The sequence below is a fragment of the Taudactylus pleione genome, unplaced genomic scaffold (assembly GCF_031769625.1).
Source record: "Taudactylus pleione unplaced genomic scaffold, aTauple2 ptg000642l, whole genome shotgun sequence".
Lineage (NCBI taxonomy): Eukaryota > Metazoa > Chordata > Amphibia > Anura > Myobatrachidae > Taudactylus > Taudactylus pleione.
In genome coordinates this window covers 4,699,585-4,725,324 of record NW_028285044.1, presented here as the reverse complement: position 1 = coordinate 4,725,324, position 25,740 = coordinate 4,699,585, and the positions used below count along the sequence as shown (strand labels likewise).

Sequence of the window (25,740 nt, the reverse complement as noted above, 5' to 3'; positions counted from 1 at the left end):
GTCAGGCGGGAAAAGTCGAGCCTGACTCGGATCAGCCTCGGATAGGGGGGGCTCGGGGGGGTTCGGATTTCAGAAATCTGAACCCGCTCACCCCTAGTTAGGACCTTAGTAAATAGGATATTACTTAGAATTTCATTAATCATGCTGAAACTTTTGTCTCCGCAAGATTATCAGTGTCTGGGCCCCTAAATCTTTCTTCTGTGGGCAGGACCATAGGGAGCTGGCACAATCCCAGGTACTGATGGGGGGCATGGCCAAATCCAGGGTGACAGCGACCGCAAAGGGGACCCCAGCGGATGCACAGGGGACCATTTGCTCTCCTCACCAGGGCTGCAAAGGAGGAATGTCGCCTTTAGCATTTGATCTGGGTAATTAATATCTGCTTCCCCCCCTCTCTGCACCCCTGAGTCTGGAATTCCCAGTATACCAGGTACCTGCGAGCAAAAGTACAGGCCCTTGATATCCAGCTTGATACAGGTCGGTCGCTCCCACTGCAATTTGGCTGTGCTGGTCCAGTCCTTTGTCTCACACACTCTACTCTCCACCACTGCTATACAACACCCAGCTGAACTGTGAACTGCAGCCGGCAGGATGCAGTGGCGGCCGCACTGGAGGTCAATGTACCCCTTAGCAGCTGACCCAGGTACCTCCGACAAGCCCGGGCCGGGGTATTTAGGACACGTTTCCCTACCCCCCTCTCAGTGAGTAACACTAGCAAAAGATTCTCTTGCTGAGTGGTCCAACTGGGTTGTTTTGAGTGCTCATAGATGACAAAAAGGTTGATGTATCAAGCAGTGATAAGAGTAGAGAAATGGACCAGTTGAAAAGATGCCCTTACCATTCAATCAAGTACAATCTATAAAATGATAGGTAGAAGCTGATTGGTTGCTATGGGCAACTTCTCCACTGGTCTACTTCTCCACTCTTTTCACTACTTAATACATAAACCCCAAAGTGTCAGTGATTGTTTTACTGCCATGGCCCCCTTTAGAGCCAGTAAATATGTTAAAAAAAGGCATCAAAGCACAAGCAACAAGTATACACAACATCTGTACTTAGGAGCATAAAACTAGCCACATCTCACAATTCCCTGCTTTAGTCCAAACCTGTAGATATTTAATACCTGCAAACAGCAGTGGCTCCTACCCTCTTAGATGAGGGGGGCTGCTGCTGCCTGTGCTATCTATTCGGGATGGAGAGGATGATACAGTCCATGGCCAGCCAGGTCCCAGCTGTCACGAATGAGGATTGGTTTGGTCTGGAACAGGCATGGGAGGCTGAAAAGGAGACTTGGGAGGTGTGAATAAACTTGGGTGGCTTGAGCTAGGACTTCCTCATGTATTGCTGTTAGAAGGTAGAGAAGCTGTAGAGGATGATGAGCCTGAAGGTGAGAACAAGAATTGTTGGAATAATAACTGGAGATGATAATACGGAATGAATGAGCAGAATCGAATTGGGACCAATGATGCTGGATTGAGAGCTGGAACAGTTTGAGACCGATGTTGATGATTTGAAAAACTTGATGGATTTGAATCCGATGTTGAAGAATTGATGAGCTTGATTGGTTTGAGACCGATGTTGAAGAATTGGAGAACTTAATTGATAAGAGTCTGATTTTGAAGAATTGATGAGCTTGATTGGTTTGAGACCGGTGTTGATGAATTGAAGAACTTAATTAATATGAGTCCGATGTTGAATTGATGAAATTGATTGGTTGAGAACTTGAGGCAGATGTTGAAGAATTGAAGCACTTAATTGATATGAGTCCAATGTTGATGACTTGATGAACTTGATTGGTTTGGACTAGGGATGTGCGCTGGATCATTTTTGCCGGATTTGGATTTGGTTCTAATTCATCGTCTGGCTTTGGATTTGGTTTTGCCAAACTACAGGGACTGGCTTTGGATTTGGATTTTTTACAAAAATTGACAAAAAAAACCTAAAATCACATAAATTGGGTTTTGTTTTGTTCCTAGAGTATTATTAACTTCGATAACATTAATTTCCAGTTACTTACAGTAAAATTTAGACCACCTCACAGCTTATAATATTGTTTTCACCATTATTGGCCAAAGGTTGCAGTGAGCTGACTGGGTAGTAAGCGACAGAGCAGTGGCACAGCGACACAGACACCACAGTTTAAAGCACATCTATGAAACATTGCCACACAGCAGTGGCAGAAATGAAAGGTAGTGCAAGATGGAATTGTCCTTGGCCCCAAAGTGGTGTACGGCCAGCAGAATCACAGTACTTGTTTACAAAGTGGGCTATGGCCCAAGGAGCACTGAGCTGTAACTTCAGCAAAAAGTGACATTGTACTGGCAACAGAGGCCAGTAAGGAAATGGAAATTATAAGGGTGGATTCCCAGGGATTGGGGGAGCACTCTGAGTGGAGGAAGAGCATCAAGTGACAGAGTCCAACATGGCTGTGCCCATGCTATTGTTTAGAAAGGAACTCTGGTGTTCCATCATGCTGGGAAGACGCTATGAGCAAGGGGCTGCGGAGAGCCATCTCCATGCTCAGTGACAGGACACTGAGGGCTTGGGGCCAAAGCAGGACAAATAGACCTCAGCACCAGCCGGGAGTAATGTGCAGTGTGAGCAGACCTCTGTGCTATCCTGGAGTGTTACACAGCACGAGCGGACCTCAGAGCTAGTCTGGACAGGCACCGGAGAGGTATGAAAGTGGTTTTTAATGTCCGGAAGGGTGACCGACGACTGCACACAAGTGGTAATGGGATCGCGCATGCGCAAAACACTGAATTCTAGGGACTGCATTGGCTGTAGCCCCTAGAAGCAATGTAGGGCTGCCCAAAAGGCAGAGGAGTGACTTCCCACTGGAAGCACACTCTCAATCGCAGTCAGGACTGGCATTCCCAAGGGGGATGAAAAACCTCCATCTGGGACTGCCTGTCCTGTGTGTGATTGGCAGATAGCACTTCCTGCCAATCACACGTGGGTTCCAGCCAATGAAAGGGCGCTAGATGTGAAGCAGCCTCTGATTGGCTGGCGGGATGTGGGAAACCTCGCAACGTCCCGGCAGCTGGCATTCGCATAGTAGTGGTATGTGTGACAAGACACATACCAATACTAGTCCGTTTGGTATCGGGGAAGGTTGTTATTTTTTTGCCAAGAACCCCTGGGATCCTACGGAGACCAGTGCGAGGATCAGGTGAGTATACGATCTTTGTTGCAGGTCATACCTCAAGGATTCTACTTGGACAAGGGAACAGACCGACTGGTACAGGTAAGTATGTGTGATTGATTTATGTGTGTAATCAAGCTTTACTAGTCACAGTGTGTGTGTGTGTTATGTATTTATTTAACTATTTATTTTACAGTGGGGGTACGGGTGCCAGCCACCTGCTGGCACTTGTAGTTCCACAAGTGCCAAAAGGCAGGCATGCTGGCACCTGTAGTCCCACTGCAAAATACAATAGTTTTCTACTATTCTACTCTTTGTTACCCCCGCACCCACTGCTCCAGGGGTGCGGGGAAGAGCCCAAAGCTTCAGACTAAGCCTGGGGTTCGGGAGAGGAGGGACCCCTTTTTCTATGAGGTCCCCACCTCCCCGGCTTGGCCTGACTGACTTGAGGTGAGAATGCTTTGGCCCTGGAGACTCGGTAATCGGATCTCTGGGCTGTGGCATTACATCCCAGTTGTTTTGGGTCCGGTGCTGCTTTTAAATATAGGGGGAACCATACGCATTTTTTTCCCCTATATTTAAAACCAGGACTGGCCCTGCAGCCTGGTGCTGGTTCCTAAATTATGGTGGAACCTTACTAGTTATGTCCCCATAATTTTTGGAACCAGGCCTGGCTGACCAGTCAGGGGCTGGTTATCCTTTTGGGGGGATAATTTTTTCTTAAAAATAAACCCTAAAAACACAGGTTTCATTACAAAACATACACAAATGACACTGATTTGTGTATGTTGGATGGCAACTCGCAGCTCAGGAGGTGGTGCATTTAAAACTTCTATCAAGTCCCCGATTTGAGTGTAAAATGACCGAATTTAGCAAAACGAATAATGGTAAATTCCCGATTTAGAGCTGTATTCAATTTGGAGCGAAAAGCCGGAATCGTCGAAGAAGTTTCGCCGATGATGTCATTTCGCCAGGTGGAAAAGTATCGTCATATTCAATTTGAAAGACTTTCTGCCTAGGTGGAAAGTCAATGCAATGTAACAGGTGAAAAAAAGCAGGCGGGAAAAGTATCGTCGTATTCAATTTGAAAGACTTTCTGCCTAGGTGGAAAGTCAATGCAATGTAGCAGGTGGAAAAAAGTGCAGAATTGGGGTTTTGGAGTGCAGCATTGCAGGAACCCCCGTGCAGCCTTCAGACAGTCCCCCAAAGGTAAACTGTGTCAAAAAAGTTTTAAAAAACACTTAAGAACACCCCAAAAACTCACTTTCAATTTGGGGGCGAAACAAAAAAATCTTGGGGGACAAAGTTAAAAACTAGCGAACTAGACTCTAGGGGGGTCCCCAAGTATGCCCCATGTGTTTTTTTCATTGCAGGTGCTTGCGGCAGGGGGATTTTTCACAATTTTTGAAGCTTAACTTTAGCAAATCTAAAATATGCTGGCACCCATATTCACGTACCCCAAATTTGCTGGGATGTTATTTTCTGCAAAAAATACTCCTGAATACTATTCTTCACCACTTATACAAAAATGCAATTTAGCAGCTATTGACCCCTTATAAAAACACCAAATACCTTCAGCAAGCCAAATCTTTGGTAACCATAGCTAACCTCCATGTCAGAGCATCTTTTGAGGGGTGTCAGGCTGATTTCCCCAAATCTGACATGACTTTCCACTTGTTTAAATTTCGCCGGATCCCGTTTTCACTTACTTTCAAATTGAATATGGGGATACGCGGGCACATGCGCGATACTTTTCCACCGGCAAAACAGGCGAAGTAGGTGAAAAGTCCGGGAGGCGGAAAAGTATTGCGGGTCCGCTCAAATTGAATATGGCGATTAGGCTGAAAGAAGTGAAAAGTACTTCCGAATTGAGCCGATGATGATATCATTTCTATTGTTCAAAACGCCCATATTTGCGGCATTAAACCACCTGATTTCAACCCCAAAAGATGAAGAAATCACCCGACTTTAATGATAGTAAATTCCCGATTTGTAAAAAAGTTACATTTTCACCCGAGAATGCCAGTCGTGACCAACACGAATCTTAGTAAATTTACCCCTAAGACAGCCTTCATACACGTGGTGAGCAGGGCTGTTTTAACTATTGGTCAGTCATTAAAATAGTGTGACAAATACTAATAAGTCCAGATACTTCTCAAAAGATGGTCTTGCTGACCTAGCCGTAAATTTACAACTTTGCTAATCTGTGTAAACTTCATAGAGGATGTGAAATTCCTTCAAAAGGCTAGGAGGTACTTCAGAATCCTGAAATAAAGATAATGGCCCCATTTATTAATGAGTTTTATCACCAAAAGAAGTGATACATTTCACGGTATATGATAAATGTCGCTCCAGCCAATCAGCTCCCAACTGTCATTTTTCTAACAGTTGACAGTTGGGAGCTGATTGGCTGGAGCACCATTTATCTTATACAGTGAAATTTATCACTCGTTTTGGTGATAAAACTCGGTAATAAATTAGGCCCACAGTGCCATCCAAGAAGCCCTTTACATGGGTACAATGGTCAATTTGAATCAGAGGACTGGTCTATTACTCCAACAGTAATTTCCAACCTAAGTTCGGTGTGTAGTATATGGCCCTAATATGTGGAATACCATTTTATGAGAGTCATCATGGACCCATCTCCTTCTCTCAATTCTATATTCAACCATTTCCAAAGATAGGTGTTTCCCCATTTCACAAACTGTTCTTACCAATTTGACAGTCCTCAATGTAACCCTTTATAAGGGAAATGTTAATGGAAGATGCACATGTCATGGACTGGGTAATTTACCATAAAGAAATAAAATGGTTCTCTCAGGCCAGTCCTGACTGTAAAATCCTTACATACGTTTATTAGCTTTGCTGTTTCTATTGAGAGAGGATTATTATTGTGAGAAGATCTATAATAAAAACTTATTTATTAATAGGCTTATTAAAAAGAATACTTTTTTATTATAAAATGTCACTACCCTATCATTGTTTATATAGTATGGGTTGCAAAAATGACATCTTTCTCCTATAGCACAGTTCTTCAGATCAATACAGATATGTTTTCAATATATACATCATATAGCTCCATACCTCCCAACATGACCCTCTCCAGGAGGGACACAATGCTCTGGTCCTGGACTTCCCTGGTAAGAGGCGGGGCTGCAGCGCAGTTCAAAATTCAAATAGGGGAGCCACACCAACTGTCATTTAACACACTGCCAAACATCACTAGCTGGGACTCACTGGCAGTTGGTGTGACTCCCCTATTTGAATTTTGGACTGTACTGCAGCCCCACATCTGGAGCCTCCACCAATCATAAATTACCAGGGAAGTCCAGGACCAGAGCATTGTGTCCCCCCTGGAGAGGGTCATGTTGGGAGGTATGTAGCTCCTCACTGCTCAATTTGGATTCAGATTTTGAATCAAGAGTTTGGCAAATCAATGTTCTATTGTTCCTGTGCACAGTCCAAATGACCCCTAATACATCTCCAACCACATGCCTTATATAGAGGCTACACCAGTTCTAGCCAGAAGTATCATTCCAGTTTACTCAGTCTGGCCATCCAAACTGTGTTTTCCTTTGATACATCCTTAGTTTAACCACTTAATTGGCTAATAGTTTTTTCCAAAAATGTCCTCAAAATTGGTGATTTTTTTATTTACTTAGTACAAATATGCAGATTTGGAAAAAAAAATATTGAACCAAGGGGCTGATTCAGATCCGCTTGTAAGTGGGTCGATGTTTGCACCCTGCAGTTCAGTCGCTCAGGGGCTCGCTACAAGATGGGGCGGCTGCGATGTTGATTGACAGCTTGCCCCGTTTTGTAGGTGGGGAGGGGGGGTGGTTAGGCAAACGCAGGCGTTCTCTTAGGGATGCCTGGCGTTTGTGGGTGGCCCCACTCGTGATGTCAGTAGTGGACTTCCTGCTCTAATAGAGCAGGGAGTCCACTCGGGCTTGCAAGAGCTGAAACCCTACCACAGGGTCTCCTCGCAAGCCCGATGGTTATGATAATCACGACCATCTTCAGCCCGCTCACATAAGCTATGGGTGGGCACCCACAGCTTAGCGAGCGGGCAGGAGAAAAAAATAAATAAAAAAATCCCCGCCCTGATTCAGAGCGAGCGCTTGCAAACAGCGCGCGGCTCTGAATCAGGCCCCAAGGCTATAGGTATTGTTTACATAATTAATTAAAATCATAATTTAAAATAAATCAACAATTTTAGGGACATATTTGGAATTTGAAATTGTTTTATACAGTTAAAATAAAATTTAATACCGGTGGACATGTCTGACACGGTTGTATCAGATGCGACCATGTCAGGGAAAGCCCAGCTTGTGGTTAAGGGATAAAAATGTTTACAGTTGTAGTAACTTAAGTTCGGGTGTGGTATAAGAGATAGACAGTAATTAGTTAGACAATGTCTAGATAGACACCAGATATTAGACAGTGAATAGTTAGACAGAGACAAAATTTCGATGCACTACAGTTTGACATGTAAAAAGGTCGACATGTACAAAAGTCGACAGGGTCAAAAGTTCGACATGAAAATGGTCAACACAAAAATGGTTGACTTTTTGTTTGTTTTTTTAGCCCTAATCTTCACCCTAATCCTAACCCTCCCTCCTGGTGCCTAACCCTAACCATCTTGGTAAGTGCCTAACCCTAACTGTGGGGGTAAGTGCTTAACCCTAACCCTCCAGTAAGTCCCTAAACCTAACCCTAAAAAATGTTTTTAAAAAATATGTGTCGACCATTTTTGTTGACCATTTTCATGTCGAACTTTTGACCCTATCGACCTTTTGTACCTGTCAACCTTTTACTTCTCGAGCTTTAGTGTGTAAGGTGGCGCTAAAGGACACAAAGCATTCAGATAAAATATCCTATTTTAATCACAATATCACAGTAAATAAAATACAATCTAAAAATGACATTAGGACATATGCATATAAAAGAGGAAAAAATTCCTCACTATGATGTACTGAATTGGCACAAAATCCTATGTAATAAGACACTAATGTGTCCACATTCTAATAAATGTGTACAAGACAATAAAACAACAATGTGTCACATAAAAAGCTACAATACAATGTTACAGTAGAGCTAGTGCACAGATGTTTTACAGTTCCAATAAAGTGGATTTACAAATGTATTGTGCATATATTCAATGTATCAATGGAATTCTGTATACTCACAGTCCTGGGAAAGAGAGAAAAAATATATATGATAAGAGGCACCTCTTTATGGCTGATGTTAATGAAGTAGGTATGCTACTTTATCTGTGTAATCTGCAGAGTAGATACTTTAATAGCTATTAGATATCAGTCCCAATGTACTCCAGCCATGTGCCAAGTCGTAGGCACTGTATGTTCAGTGCTGGCTCTGTGCTGCAGAGCACAGCAAGCTCCAATAATCCGCCAATGTCTGTAGCAGATGTTACAGTAAAGTCCGTGGCAGAGCTTAAACACAGTCACACATGGGACGAAGGAACAATAATTAACCGTAAAGAGGGTTATTGAGTTTTTTATGTGACACATTGTTGTTTTCTTTTCTTGTACACATTTATTAGAATGTGGACACATTAGTGTCTTATTACATAGGATTTTGTGCCAATTCAGTACATTATTTGAGTCATAGTGAGGATTTTTTTTCCTCTTTTATATGTCCTAATTTCATTTTTAGATTGTATTTTATTTACTGTGATATCGTGATTAAAATAGGATATTTTATTATCTGAATGTTTTGTGTCCTTTAGCGCCACCTTATACATTTTTGGTTGTATCTTTCTTTGTGAGAAGCTTGACGAAGCCTCTCGTATAGGTGTGCAGCAAATTTTGACACTTTATCCATATGCACCACTGTTAGTGCCGGGTACCTTTTTGTTTTATAGTTCGTGCTTTAGTGTGTCTGACTTTTGTCCTTGTCGAACTTTTGTCCCTGCCTAACTATCACTGTAGAAAAGAATACAAGTAGTTCCGCACAGAATTTAATTAATTTGTATGTATCCTACATCTAATGGTTTTAAGAAAAACACACAGGCCCTGATTCAGAGCCGGACGCTCGGACCAGAGCGCTCGCTCTGAATCAGGCCGTCCTATTTAAATTTGGAGCGGCCTTTTGGACGCTTGCATAGCTGTGGGTTACCACCCACAGCTTATGCGAGCGTCCATGATGATGGTCGTGTTGGTCAAGACCATCGCGACCATCGGGCTTGTGACGAAACCCTGCGGTAGGGTCTCGCTGCCGCAAGCCCTGGAGTGATTTTGGCTCTATCAGAGCCAAAATCACTCCCACTGACATCACTAGTGATGTCAGTGGGGCCGGCCCCAGACGGTAGGCGTTCCCATGGGAACACCTCCATCTGGCAGCCATGCCCCCGGCACGCCAACCAAAGGGGGCGTGCTGTCACTCACCATCGACAGCACGCCCCCTTTGGTGCGAGCCCCGTAGCGACAGCTTGGCTGTCGCTATGCAGGTCTCGCGCATGTGCAAGACGGAGCTCCCTCCATTGTGCGCATGCGCATTTGGGTACCATCGACCCACTTGCGAGAGTCCTGCGCTCGCGAGCGGGTCTGAATGAGACCCACACTCCCTTGTCTCCTTTGTAGCCCCTTTAATGGGATACTGTATATAGATTTTTATTTCTTTATTTAACTCTTATTGTGTATTTCTCTCATAAGAGACACTTAGGTGCTACCTATCTCACAAGAAAAAAAAATATTAAAGAATGAGAACTAATGGTGCTCTCTGGGGACTGTTATTGTAAGGCTTTGGTATTTCTATTAAAACTTAACCTTTATTTATCTGTTATAATAATTGTGCCAAGAATTGTTTAAAAATTAAAACAGTGATAAAGATTAGAAAAAAGTGGTTTAAAATAAATAAGAATAAAAAACCTCTGTGTCTTTATTTGTGTCTTGAATTTCTCCTATGAAATTCACTTGAGTGTTTTAATGATATTTTGTACTCTTTATTTGGATAGAGAAAATCTGCTGTATGTGTAGTCTTATTCACCTCAAAGTAATATTATATATTTATATGTAACTATTCCAGATGTTGTTATAATTTTCACTTGTGGGTGGTGCATACTAATAATGTTCATACATAGCTCAAAGGTTTAGTTATAGTATAACCATCAGACATCCTCCACATAAAATCTGTGATATATGGTTGTATTAACACTTATTAGGTTTCAATATCCCTATTTTATGATGGTGTCTGCTGTATCTTATTGCCGTTAATATAACTAGCTATTTAGGACATAGCAAACTGGTCTTATGTAATATCTGCCTCCTGCCGCTGAATGCACGCTGCTTATTGTGGGTACTGGGCCTGATTCAGAGCCGCTCGTAAGCGGCCGCTCGTTCGCTCCGAGCGATGTTCGCACAACTGCGCATGCATACGGCTCGTAATACGCATGCGCGAACCAGTCAGTGCGGTCGAAATTCATGTGCTCGCAAAATAGCGAATGCCTGCTAATTTGAGTGACAGAATGAGGCGTTTGTGGGTGGTAACAGGGGAAGGTGCTTGAAAACGGGGAGTGGTGATCCGAACGCAGGCGTGCCAAACGGTCAGAACGGGCGTTTTAAGGGTGTGCATAATTAACAAAGCAGCGTCATCGGCCACGTCACTTGGTTGTTTCTTAGCCTGAACTGTTGGCATGATTGCGGTAGGAAAATCCAACCACAAGCACTGCGAGCAGTTCATTCGCCTTTCGATGTACTCGATTAATCAAATAAATAGCGGAGATGACGTATGATGCGAGTGGTCAGGGGGCGTTTTTTACAAAAAAAAGACTGCATGTTTTGTTCGCTCGTTCAGACTCAGAGGCGTCAACAGACCGCAAAGAGCGAACGGTCAATTTAAATAGCCAGCCCCTTTTTCTGGACAAGCGAGCGCAAATAGCGTCCGGCTCTGAATCAGGCCCACAGTGTGTGGTGTCTAATTGCCGTTGTTAAAGGCGGCCAGTAAAGAACGCTATGCATATATGATTGTTAGCGCCCCCTGCATGCCATTGTTGCTCGCGGCTATAGTGGGCACTATGTGCAGGTCTCTATCTGGACCTGTGTTCTGTGCTGTAGCACGTCTCTTCACCACATGCTCTGTTTATGCTGTGGTGACAGGGATCATCAAAGCCCGCTCCCCGCCGCTCGCATTAGACTGGAGCGCTGGTGCTGATTGTATGCACTGTATTATAAGCTGATACAATGTATTAGGGAAAAGACTGACACATTATTGCTATTATTTAGCACATAGAGGAGACACAGTAGGTGCAGCTGCCTCTGTACATTCATCAGATGTCCAACTTCTTCAGGGCAAAAACTTTTTTGCCCTGAAGAAGCCGGACATCCGGTGAAACGCAGGTCCGTATAGAGCCCTGCGCATAGTGCCCACTATAGCCGCGAACAACAATGGCATGCAGGGGGGCGCTAACAATAACTATTCACTGTCTAACATCTGGAATCTATCTAGACATTGTCTAACTAATTACTGTCTATAGTCGGGAACCAACAGGTGCTTTATTGCATGGAACACATTACATCATAACACAGCATGACAAAGCATATAGGTGCAGGAGTGGAGTAGTATAATATAATATATATAGATACAGGCTCTTTCCATGCAGAGTTGTGGATAATAAAACCTCCCCAACACTAGCTCACCAAATAATTGCTCTTGAGGCCTTAAATACATTCAGTTTCCATTCCATATTAGAGGTTAAACTACATCCTGAATGAGAGGAGGTTATCTCTTTCATGTATGTGACATTCAACATACCTCCTTGGTCACTGACTGCCTAGTCCAGAAAAAGACATCCTGGGCAGTGATGTATCTCAAAAGTAAAAGGCTGGAGCACCAGGTATCTTCTGAAAAGGAGTCCTGCATGGAGTGAAGCCAACTTAGAGGTGAATGTTCATTTACCACAACAAAAAGATCCTGACATTCTTTTACCACTACCAAGAAGCAGGGTTCACAAGGGTAGAGCTTCCAGCTAATATACAAACTGTCACACTCTGCACAAATTGTGTGACTTACCTTGCCATTTGCTGCAGGTCAGGATTTCTGCCTGACCTTGCTCAGGAACCATGCAGTGACCTCACCATCATGCACTATGTCAGCTGATAGCATTCTTCCAGTGAGAGTGCTCCTGCCTCAGCTGACCTTAGCAACCTATGAGGGACTAGCAGCAGAGTCATATCCCCTGTGAGAACTCCCACTGGTGCCTGAGCAATGTGTCGATTCCTAGAGTTCAGTTCTAACCTGTGGCTCCTTTGTGCAGAAAACCACCACTGCTATCAGGCTCATTTACCAGACTCCAGCGTTCCTGTGATATTCCGTTACCTGTTCCTGACCTTGGCTTCGTTTGTGACCCTGATTTTGCCTGACCCCTGGTACTGCATCTGATATCTGGTTTTGACTTTGGCTATTCCCTGTGACCTGTTTACACCTGCTCCCTGGTACCGTCTAAGTCCGTTTGGTTCTAACCCGGCCTGTCGACTAAGCTATATGTCTTTTCTGATTCATCCGGAGTTTACCAGCACCTGTATAATGGAACCTATCCTGAGGGCTGCGACCTGTGTGTCGGACGCAGCCAAGCCCATACCTTCTTGCGAGGGTCCCTGGTGAATACCGCCGGCACATTACACTCCACGGCTTAGGTCTAGCCAACTCCCTAATATGGGTGGCATCCATAACCATCTGGGAGTTGTGACACAAACCTGGTGCTCTACACCCTCAAAACCCTGAGCACCAGCACCATGCTAGAAGCATCTGTTTGCAGCACAACCTGTTTGGCAAAGTCAGTAGCCAATAACACAGAAACTTAACAAATGATCTGTTTAATAGTAACAAAGGCAGCCTGATGCCTGGAAAACATTAAATTTTTTTGTAGTTTTTTATCAGGTTTGTTAAACTCTGTATAGTAGCCAGCGAAACCTAAAAAAGAGTGTAGCTGCTTTTTCGTAATAGGGATCGGTGCTTTGTTGAGGGGCTTATGAAAACCACTACCCACAGTATACCCCAAATATTTAATCTCTTTCATTCCCAAAGCACAGTTCTTGAGGACGAAATGTGTTAGGTGATAATGCAAAAGTGACCGAAATTGGGCTAACTTGCTGTTAAAGAGCTCATACACCTGAAGGTGAGGGACATCAAGTTATTAACACCTAGCCCATATAGGCCACTCTGTATGTGCTATGTAAGATTTTTAACCTTTTATAAAAAATAATTATGAATCAAGTGTACAGAAACTGATGATTGCAACATTTGGGTGAACTCTGGTGTGAGGGTCTCATTGTAGAAACAATAAGAAGAACCATATCCTCCAACTTCAACAACTAAAAGAACACCGAGAGACTTAACAGGACAACTAAGGCGTTATTGAACTATTATAAACAAATTGTGTTGGCGCACCTTGAGACTCCCCAATCCATATAAATCAAATAAAAGGTACGGAAGTCAGAATATAAACAAGTTATATCACTGGTGCTGGGACTGGGAGAAAAATAGCACAGCTTCCGGTCTGAAATTGGTGTCCTCGAGGTCTGCAAATTTCAGACTGTTACATGCCCATTTAAGTACTTGGTAACAGAAATAAGTACAGGAGGTAACAGGTGGTGATCGTGGACTTTCCCTGGACTATCTTATCTACAGTCAGCTGCACACGCCGCCCGTTCCGTCCCGAGAGACGTCATCTCCAGAGGCCGATCGCGGCCAGACGCCACGGGACTACAGAGAGCTACAGCCAAGGCCAGGCTTCAGCTCTCTGACTCCCCAACCATCACCACATCCGGAACCACCGCATTTGGAGGAGACGGAGCGGATGGTCTCAGGAAGGGCAAGGTAGGGAGAGACAGCTTACATCTACTTTTGCGGGTGGAAGTGCCAGTCCACTCCACGAAGAAATCCACCAAAATTCTCCAAAAGGAGCTATAAACAAAATTGTTTTAACCAATTTTTATTTTCACAGGTGCCACATTACTATTAGTCATAATACACATAGCGCTCAGTATTTATTTTATTTCTCTTGCCATTTTTAATTGAGCTGCTGAACACATCAGAGCGCGGTGGTACATTTATTTCTTTATAAGTACTTGGTAACACCTGTGAGTGATGTCATACACAAAACTCCTGTGAGTAGCTGACTGAACTTTTGACCAATGCTACAGCCATTTCAGACCATGCTAACAATGTTTCAGACCTTGCTTCAAAAACTAATACTTTGGCCCATACCCCCCCCCCTAGATAACAGTCTTGGAGACTAAACTAAATCTTACTACAAGAGTCTTATTGCAAATTCCAACTAGAAACTGAAACTATTGAATAGTCCCTATAGATAGTAAGCTTGCGAGCAGGGCCTTCCTACTTACATATCTGTCTGTTATTATTACCCAGTTTTGTTCTATTGTTTTCAATTGCAAAGTGCAATGAATATACTGCGCTATATAAGAAACTGCTAATAAATAAATTGTGTTTAAACTATAACAACTCTGTTGACCTCTTGAAGATAACAATTTGGGAATATAAAAGCACAGGCCCAGTCCAATGGTTACTAATTATTACTAAATCTTTGGTGAGAAGTTGATTCCCACCCTCCTCCAAGGTTTCAATGAAATTTCAGATAAAACTTTTACAAATTAATTTGACATAACCTTAGGATCCACTCTGTGTCATAGCTATAGGCCTATCTTTCCTCACAACCTAGATGTATGACTGTTTGTAAAACTGTTGGCCAGTTTGATCCACACGGATCAGTTGGACTTTGCACCAGACCGAGAGGCACGGGTAATTGCTCAATTCATCTGATCCACTTTATTTCACACTCAGAAACATCTGCCCTACTCATGTCAAAGGATTCAGAAAAAAATATTTGACAGGGTAAACCATAGGATTGGGTATAAATTGCTTCTTAGGAATCCTACAGCCCTGATTAAAAGAAATAGTTTCATGTCTGAGCCCTCCAATGTTAAAAATGTAATCAGAAGAGTAGCTCTCTATCTGCTCATACTTCTGTTGTATGGAGGCACTGGTTAGATCAGTTAGAATCTATCTTCATGTCACAGGTGATTGGTTGGGGAATGAAGCACATTAGCAAATGGGGAGAAGCTGCATCAGCGCACATAACGTGCACTGGTACTACTAAACCCCAAAGGCATACTTGCCTACACTCCCGGGATGGCTTTGAGCCACTTGAAAATCGGGTGGTGCTCCCGGCATCCCGGAAGATTGGGCAAGTCTCCCTTGCCGGCGTCCGCTTCCGCCTTCCCTCGCTGGTGTCTGCTTCCCCCTTGTAAGTGGGCAGTTCGGGGGAGCCGATGACACGATTCTTTCTTCAGCTCCGTTTTTATCTTGGAAGAAATTGTTTTGTTAAGTCTTTTCTGTTTCTCTGCAGATTGTTGTGCTGGGCTTCAATCCAGGTTCTACATCAGTATATGCAGGTCTACATTCTAGTGTACCAACTGCTGCATACAACTACGGCTTGATGTCAACTTTGTGTATGAACTCCTACATAATACCATAGTTATGACTTGTCTCCATTCCTGTGTATCGACTGTTGCATATAGACTATGCTACTACCTCTATAGCTTATTATGTACAATCAGTTGCAAACAATTACAACTGCGGCTTGCCCGTTAAAATGCTTAAGTTCTTTGCCCTTGACCCCAGCTTGTTGTTAACCATTGTCTTGTTCTTTGCCTGAACATATCCCCAGGCCCGCTGAGAGCCGCGGCGGGCCCGGGTAATAGGGGGCATGGCCTAATCACGGGAGGCGTGGCCACGCCCCCTTCCCGAAAAAAAAGAGATGTGGAGCGAAGCGATGCTGCGCGCTGGGGAGGGGGGCACTCTGGGCCCCCTCAGCCCTGCTCAAAGCCAGGGGGGGCGCGATCAGTGTGATCGCTCCCCCCCACAGGCATAGGAGACTGCTGTGGCTGCTGCTCAGCAGCCATGAGCAGTCTCCACTGCAGCTCAGCACACACTGTGTGCTGGGCTGCTGTGAGGGAGGGGGAGCGGCACCGGACCCAGGCCCCCGCCAGGCCCCTCAGGAAGCCCGGGCCCGGGTAATCTGTACCCGCTCCCCCCCCCTCTCGGCGCCCCTGCATATCCCAGCTAGTAGGTAAATATCATGACATTTACAATATAAAATACAATTAGCAACCAGCACGATTATCATTATACTGTATGTATGTGTATATGTGACTGTGTTCATAAACTTCAGATCGATGGGACACAGCTGCAGCCTGATTCCAGATCTTTCTGCATGGTGAATAGAGGAAGTATAGACTGCAGTTAGTACAGTAACCACTTCCTAAAAGTAATCAGCTGAGCTTTTACCTTGAGAAAGTAATTGAGGACAGGCAAGGAACCCTTCTTCTGGAGCTAGGGCAAGCAGCTGTGGTCAGACGACAGTGGCCTCTTCAGTTGTCAGTATCATGTTAGGGGTCTATTTATAAACATTTGCGGTACATAATTGTTACTTATCACTATAGATCGCATCAATTTAATGCGATCTACAGCTTAAATAAGTAATGATTCCTGTACACTTACCTGTTTTGTGAAGAGATGTGGTATATGCCATTGGATGAGGTCTGGTCTTCTCTTTGTTTTTAATTTTGTCTTATTTTTTTCTTTTATGGCAATAACAGTACACAGCCCGCGGGTGGGGAACGTGGAGACACAGCCTGCAGACCGGAGGGAGAGAGACGCAGCATGCAGACCGGAGGGAGAGAGACGCAGCATGCAGACCGGAGGGAGAGAGACGCAGCATGCAGACCGGAGGGAGAGAGTCGCAGCATGCAGACCGGAGGGAGAGAGACGCAGCATGGAGACCGGAGGGAGAGAGACGCAGCATGCAGACCGGAGGGAGAGAGACGCAGCATGCAGACCGGAGGGAGAGAGACGCAGCATGCAGACCGGAGGGAGAGAGACGCAGCATGCAGACCGGAGGGAGAGAGACGCTGCATGCAGACCGGAGGGAGAGAGATGCAGCATGCAGACCGGAGGGAGAGAAACGCAGCATGGAGACCGGAGGGAGAGAGACGCAGCATGCAGACCGGAGGGAGAGAGACGCAGCATGCAGACCGGAGGGAGAGAGACGCAGCATGCAGACCGGAGGGAGAGAGACGCAGCATGCAGACCGGAGGGAGAGAGACGCTGCATGCAGACCGGAGGGAGAGAGATGCAGCATGCAGACCGGAGGGAGAGAAACGCAGCATGGAGACCGGAGGGAGAGAGACGCAGCATGCAGACCGGAGGGAGAGAGACGCAGCATGCAGACCGGAGGGAGAGAGACGCAGCATGCAGACCGGAGGGAGAGAGTCGCAGCATGCAGACCGGAGGGAGAGAGGCGCAGCATGGAGACCGGAGGGAGAGAGATGCAGCATGCAGAGCAGGGGGGAGCCGGGACTCAGCAGAGTGAGGTGACCTGGCGCCTGGTCAACTCACAGATTGGCGGCAGATACAGCGAGGAGGCAGCAGCAACTGGAAGTGACCCGGAGCGGGGAACAGTGTGCAGTGTAAGGGGGGAGCGGGTGTCTTATACATATGCCCAGGGCTCCTCTGATTGTCTGCTGTCACAGAAAGGGGGCAGAGCCATAACAGAGGAGTGCTTGAAAGACAGGGAAGTATTCCATTTCCCTGTCCTTAACATAGGAACGAACAGATTACTCCATCCACAGACGGCAAATCTGTTCCAGCGAATAAATGGAAAACAAAGCTTTCTGTTTCTTAGTGAATAGCACTCATCATACTACAGTATAGTGATGCCATGCTTACACTAAGCAGAGGTGCCACAGGAGAAAGAGTAACTTTCTCCATGGTGAGCCTATCTATTGTCAAAGTCAAATAAAATGGATATGATCGCTGTACAATTATTATCTGACGATATAGTCGTCTATAGTCTGATGACGTGTTACTAAGACGCTACTTTACGTCGGTGCAATCCGATGCGCTAAAATGCGTATCCACAACATACATACATACGCTGATGTACATAACGCACAAATATATATACATATATACACACAGATGCTCATATGCGGATGCACATACTTACACATAGACGCTCATCTGTATATATTCAAGTACATACACATAGACGCACATTTGCTATTTCAATACACAGATGCACACATTCGAACGCATACATACAAAATGGTTCCCATACCTTATAGTTAATAACCAGAGTTATTAAAGGTATTTGTTAGCTAATAATTATGATGTGAGATGTACTTAAATGAGATCTAAGGTTCAGAATACAGTGGACATGTCATGTTTGGTATCATACTAAATCCCTATTTATTTGCAGACATCCGTTTCAATCGGTAAAGAAGTCGCATCATGTGTCCGCTACTTATGGATGATAGGGAGTTATTGTATAGAATGTTATTACTAGTATGCAGTATCATAGCCAGTATTAACTAGTTGTTCGGCGGGAAACTACACAATGTGACCGTTTGAAGACTGAGCCATACCCCTGATGACACTGTATGAACTGACCAATGACCAGATTGACCAGAAGCAAGAACCAATGAGAACCTGTCAATTTGTCCCTTTGTTAACTTTGAAACCTGTAAGGTATATAAGCTGTGTGCTGACCTTAGTGTACAGGTATCTTCTTGCGACTGCAGATGTCTGGATTGATGACTGTTTACTGGGACCAGTGCGCACGCGTATATATTGGGCTGTACTATTTTCATTGCTTTTTACTCTAATTGTTAACTCTTGCATCATGTTACCCCTTTTTACATAAATTACTTTTTGTGCTTTGGAACCACATGATTGGACTGGAAAGCAATTCTTTCTTAAGCGACTTGCAGCGCTAAATGGTGACTTATAGGTATTCATAGATGGGGGCTCACGACTGATATCACATTACCAGAGATCACGCATATCGTACGGATTTCGATTCCTCTATAAAGGGTGGACGCATCATATACGGGTAAGAACGCAATCTGTTTAAAGCCTGTGTAGCACTTTATGATGTGAAACCGAAAATCCATTTTTGTGTGATATAAAGAGCGCTGATTAGAATCCAGGGACAAGAGAGAAAAGTCAGTTTCTTTTATTGTCACTTTTGCGCTGCAATAGGCGATTCGCAAATAGCGTATGCGTCTTCCCTGTAGTACTGCCACAAGTTTAAGCAATCGATTTGATAGATAGTCTTGTATCGCTTGTTAAAACCTCTGAATAGGTATTGTCACGAGGGAAAGCATTTTTCTGGCCAGAAAACAAAGGTATATGAATGTGAACGTATGCTTGTGATGTGAAAAGGAAAAAGAAAAATGGAGAAGGTTTTTGCTTTTTGAACTGTTGAAAATATCCAAGAGGTGGGTAGGACAGCTGTAGCAGTATACACAGCAGGTATAACTGGGTGAGAAACCAGAGGTTGTTTCTCGGTCGACTTCCAATTGTAATCGCAAAGTCAATTGATAGGTTAGTGTCTCTGGGCAATGCGATCGAACCGCATGGTTGTGTGAACCGTGATTGTGAATTGGTTGTGGTGGAGGAAATCACTGGCAAGGTTACCAGTGGAGAGTAACTCAAAGTAGGAAGCGGTCGGACAAAGCTTTGTATAATTTTTCCGGAAAGCAGAATAATTGCATAGGCTATTTTCTGTTTCCTCGTTGTGTGAGCTAACGAAAAAACGCTTAGCGGTCGGCTGTGCACAACGGGTGGAAGTGAGTGGACACAGCTTGTTTAATTCATCTACCGATCGAAATCTCTAGCGAAAGAAGCCAAAGCATTGTCCCAGATAGGTGCTAAGCAGTCGCTAGGGATGGTCGATGAGGTGCTGCTTATGAATGGGCCGACTGGGTTGGCAAGGTATATAATGAATGTGAAGTATGGCGCTTATGCTAAGTTGTGGCTGCACGAGGGGAACACTTGTCAAAATAGCGCGACGCAAAATGGAGCGCTGAAAATAGCATACACACATGGCAAAGTAGCATGCTGCAAAACAGCGTACTCATGCTGCAAAGCAACATGCCACCAGGTAGCGTATCCATGCTGCAAGGTAGCGTTACCGCGCATAAAGGAGATAGTGCATGTGCACCTCGGCCGCCATCTGTGGCCGCAGGTGGAAGTACAGCCTATACCAAAAATAAACAAATCATAACAAGTAACTTATACCCTGATTTAAGTCACCTTAAAGAAAATGTTGTTGTAGAGGACGATGAACCCACTGTAATTTCAGCCATTACATACATGCTGTTAATATGCTAGATGTTTCACAGAGATAAGGAAAGGTAGCGATCCAACCAGCAGGGCCAGCAGCTGAAATTGGTGAGACTAGTGGAGACCATGGTAGAAGAGGTAACATTCATAGTACTGAAACAATAAGCCCAATTATTAATCCTGAACATACTGATGTGGTAGGTATTCATTCTGTCCGTACAATTGCAGTTCCCAATGGGAAACCGGACAAAGACAGTGTAGCTCCTATCAGGAATGTAGCAATGCATTGTCCATGGACGAGAGCAGAATTACATTCAATAATGTCAGACTTCCCAGATCCTAGGAAACAGTTAGCCAAATGCCAGAAATTTGTTAAAGATTTAGGTAATGCTCATGAGCCAACTAATAAAGATTGGCAAGTGGTGTTAAGGGCCTGTCTCCCTTCCAATACTGATGTACAAAAGTTTATTAAGGATTGTGTATTGGAGGAGGATGAATCCTTAATGGATGAGGATAATCAGGTAAATATAAAGCAAATAATCACACAATTGGCCATATATTTTCCAGTGGTAGTGAACTGGAGTAAAATTTTCACTATTAAACAAAAGGATAGTGAATCTGCAGCAGATTATTTCACCCGAGCACTGCAAACAATAACCCAGTACACAGGGATAGCAGATATTAAAGATAATGTACACCACAGGGAGGTAGCTGTTACGGTACTAATGGATGGTCTCAAAGATAATCTAGAGACCAGGGTGCAAACCTCTCTACCTAACTGGAGAGGAATTACTGTAGATGCACTTAGAGAATCTGCCATAGAACATGATAAGAACATTTCCAGGAAGAAAGAGGCACAGAGTGAGACATTAATGGCAGCGAGCATTCAGGCACTACAGGAAGCATATACATGGACACAAACTTACAATACATATAAACCACGAAGGTGTTATAAATGTAATAAGGAAGGACACTAAAGAGGGACTGTAAATCAAAAAATTGGGGGCCACCTAAGAAGGGAACACCTAGGTACACTCAGAGAGGGCACTCGCAAGATTCAGAAAATTTCCAGCGTTTACCCGCTCACATAGTGACAGCAAACGCCCTGCTGGAGGATGATAGTAAGTGCTAGGGGTCAAGTCATACCTGTAGTCTACAGCCAGTCAGGTTAACTGAGAATACTAGGGAAGAACCTACAATGACAGTTGATATATCTGGTACTAAACATACTTTTCTTGTAGATACAGGGGTGACCAGATCCGTGATAACTTCTCCATTTAATTTACAGGTTACCAACAAAACCATACCAGCAATGGGAGTAACGGGGAGGGTACAGCATTACCCTTTAACCAGCTCTGCAGATGTTACTATCGGGCCGCTGCAAACCAAGCATTCCTTTCTTCTGGCAGTGGCGGCTCCTACTAACCTGCTGGGAAGGGATTTGCTGTGTAAAATGGGATGTGTCATATACTGTACCCCTGATGGTATATTCCTAGATATACCGGAAAAGGATCTATTGGACACAGCACATAGGTTAATGTTGCACTCTGCCATTCTAGAACAAAGTCCATCTCAGGTAAAAGAGATGTTATTGTAAATACCGGGTTCCCTCTGGACCAAAGATGGACAGGACACTGGATTGATGGCAAATTTAGCCCCTGTAATGGTTAACTTGAAGAGTGGTAGGCAGGCTCCAAAAATCCCTCAGTACCCATTAAAGCCTGAGGTGGAGCTAGGGGTGTATCCCATAAATGCGAGCTTATTGCAACATGGGATTTTAATTCATACAGCTAGTCTAGCCAACAGTCCCATTTTTCCAGTGAAGAAGACTGGGGGGAGGGGCTATAGATTAGTACAGGATGTTAGGGGGGTTAACAAAGTTGTTGAAAGCCAAATCCCCGTAGTGCCCAATCCAGCTGTCATCCTCATGCAGATTCCACCATCTCCTACCCATTTTACTGTCATTGTTTTATGTTCTGCTTTCTTCTCTGTTCCTCTTCACCCTGACTGTCAATATCTATTTGTATTTTCCTACAGAGGGGTACAATACACATGGACATGATTGCCCCAGGGTTTCATAGATAGCCCCAGTATTTTCTCTCAGGCCTTACACGACAATCTTTTCAACCAAGCAATGGGTCTGTCCTCATTCAATATGTAGATGATTTGTTGTTGTGCTCTGATTAATTTATGTCATGTTTAAATGATACTAAACTGTTGTTGCTTAATTTCTTGCAAACAGGGCACATGGTTGCAAAGGATAAATTACAGCCATGACAGACTAAGGTGAAATACTTGGGATACTGTCTAACCCAGGGGCTAAGACACTTGGCAACAGACAGAATTCAGGCCATAAAGACCATGACACTGCAGCAAAACCAGAAGCAAATCCGTACCTTTTTGGGCATGTGTGGATACCGCAGGACATGGATCCCAGGTTTTTCTATTTTGGCATTACCATTGCAGGACTTAGTTTCATCCTCAAAACCCAACCATGTCATACACACTGAGGAGACAGAGCAGGCTTTCCTTAACCTTAAGGATAGTCTGACAAAAGCACCTGCCTTGGGAATACCAGATTATGAAAAACCCTTTGAGTTATATTGTACAGAAGCTGATGGCTGTGCAGCAGGTGTCCTCACACAGAAACATGGTGATGCTAGCAGACCTGTAGCATACTAAAGTGCACAATTGGACACCATGGCAAGATCACTCCCTACGTGTTTAAGAAGTGTAGCTGCAACTGCTCTTCTGGTAAATAAGAGCGAGAACATAGTATTAGGGCATGATACAACTGTCTATACACCGCATGCAGTATCTGCTTTGTTAAATTCTGCCCAAACCAGACATGTCTCTTCAGCAAGGTTCACGAAATGGGAACTAGCTCTGATGGCACCTGCAATTATTACCATTAAACGGTGCAATACGTTAAATCCAGCAACGTACTTAGCATATGTGCCTCGAGATGCACAAAGGGTGGAGGAAGGTGAGTTTCTGGTTGAAGGTGAGTTTTGCAGGTATACTGACACACATGATTGTATGGAATATTTGAATCAGACCTTTACTGCAAGACCAGACATACGTGACACACCATTAGAAGATGTAGATTCGACATTTTACATGGATGGGAGTTGTCACAGACAGACACAGGAGAATTATGCACAGGTTATGCTGTTGTAAATGATGGGGATGTTGTAGAAGCTGAACCACTTGGTCCACCTCACTCAACCCAGGTGGCTGAACTGGTGGCATTAAGGAGAGCGTGTGAGTTGGCAGAAGGTAAATCAGCTAACATATACACTGATTCTAGGTATGGCTTTGGGGTAGGACATGATTTTAGGGCACTTTGGCATCTTAGGAACTTTATGACAGCAGCAGGCACACCAGTAGCAAATGCACAACACATAAAAGGACTTCTGACAGCAATTCAAATACCAAAGGCAGTAGCTGTCATCAAATATAAAGCCCACACATGCGAGGAAGACCCAGTGTCGATGGGCAATAACAGAGCAGATGAAGCTGCTAAATGGGCAGCAGGGTTGCACATAAATATACCAACTAACAAAGTGATGGTCTTCCAGACAACAGACACACAGAAATTAATTGAAATGCAAGATTTGTGTTCCCTACAGGAAAATGCGGTCTGGAGATCGAAGGGATGTGGTCAGGAGTCCTCAGGACTCTGGAGAGATGGACAAGGTAGGCCTGTTGCTCCCAGGGCAACACTACCCAAGCTTGGCTGAGGCAGCGCATGGTCTGACTCACCTGGGAAAAGATGGTTATTTGACAGGTGGGAAGAAGGTTGTTTGGTGGGAAGGTCCTTACCAGGTGTTGATTACAAGTACCACATCGTTGAAGGTAGCAGAAAGAGATACCTGGGTCCATTCCACTCACTGCAGAAAGGTCAACCACCCAAAGGAGGTACAAGGCGAGGTCGAGACAGACAACGTGGACCTGTCAATTGCGAGCCTGTTCCAGGAGAACTAAAGACTGCAGTGAAAACACCTGAGTCAGAGATGTGTACAGATTACTATTCCAGCAATGGAGTGGCGATCTGTTTCTGTGTCTTCTTCTTGTTCCATGGTTCTTCTCATTCTTATTTGTTTCAGGATTTCCTATTTCTGTGAAGGAGGACAGATGACGGCGAGGGAGGCCGATAGTGATGTCGATAGAGTGGAGTCAGAGCAGAGAGCAATAGAACAATCAGGGCAACCTATGGTCAAACTCAGCTCAGGGATTGTTAAGCGATCTGTTAGCCATGGAACTCAGAGACAGTGTGAGGGGTTATTGTCTGAGGAATACTGTATTTGTGAGTACTGTGGATCCCTAGTTGATTAGAAATGCATCCAACGATGCCAGTCCAAGAGTAATCTGTATTTGGGCGAGTATCCTTTAGAGGATTACCATTCCTTAGTGGGTAATGTCTTAAACCAGACTGAATGTTGGGTGTGCACTCATGTGCCTCAGGGACAACATAATGTAGGATTAGTACCATTCCCATTAAATTTCTCTGAGGTCCTTGACTTATGGGGAGGGAGGTCCATAGACGGGAAGTATAACATTACCAGATCCCCTAGTTAAAGCTGCGCCAATACTCCATAGATCAGTCTTTGCTGTGTCTGAACATTTCATACATATAAAGACTGGAGAATTGGGAAGTAGACTTATTGGATCAGACAATGGCTCGTCACACCTGTAGTGATGAACACCAGAGACGAGGACAAAGGAACAAATCGAATGTGGTATCTATTGGAAAAGTTTCTACGGGTTATTGTAAAAATATTATTCAGGCTGAAACGTGTCTTGAACATATGAGGACAATAGGCATAGGTAGTTTTGTTAAAACTTTATGTGATAGTGTGCAAGATCATAATATACCATATGTCCCCCCAGATAATGTATACTATGTTTGTGGAAGAAGGGCATATTCTTGGTAATGTCCGAGTTCCAAGGGTTTATGTTTTATAGGTAAATTGATCCCAGAGGTAATGACCCTTACACATGATGAAATGATTGGTATCCATAAAACTGCACCAACCCCATACATACACACGCAGTATGAACATTGCGACAAAAGAAATATGATCCCTGGTGAAGAACATATAGCCGCACAGTTGATTAGCGAACAACTGGCTTCCAAATTTTGGTAGCATTAGATCCCACCAGGATCACTCGGGGAACTTTAAATTTTAGATACATCCAAGACCTGGCTAAATTAATAGACAACATCACCGAGATGTATGATGACACTTTCAGGTATACAGGTAAGGAGCTACAGGCTTATAAAAAGGAATTGGTACAACATAGGCTAGTGTTAAACTACCTGACAGCTATTACTGGTGGATATTGTGTGACTTTGGCCACCCAATTTGGTGTCAAGTGTTGCACGTACATCACCAATAATATTAATGATCCCAAAGAGGTGATTG

The 25,740-nt window shown here is 44.1% G+C and overlaps 1 pseudogene; it reads left to right on the top strand.

The window, feature by feature from the left end:
- The first annotated feature begins 1,372 nt into the window (after positions 1-1,372).
- LOC148479026 (uncharacterized) overlaps positions 1,373-25,740 on the top strand; it is a 45,047-nt pseudogene continuing 20,679 nt past the window's right edge.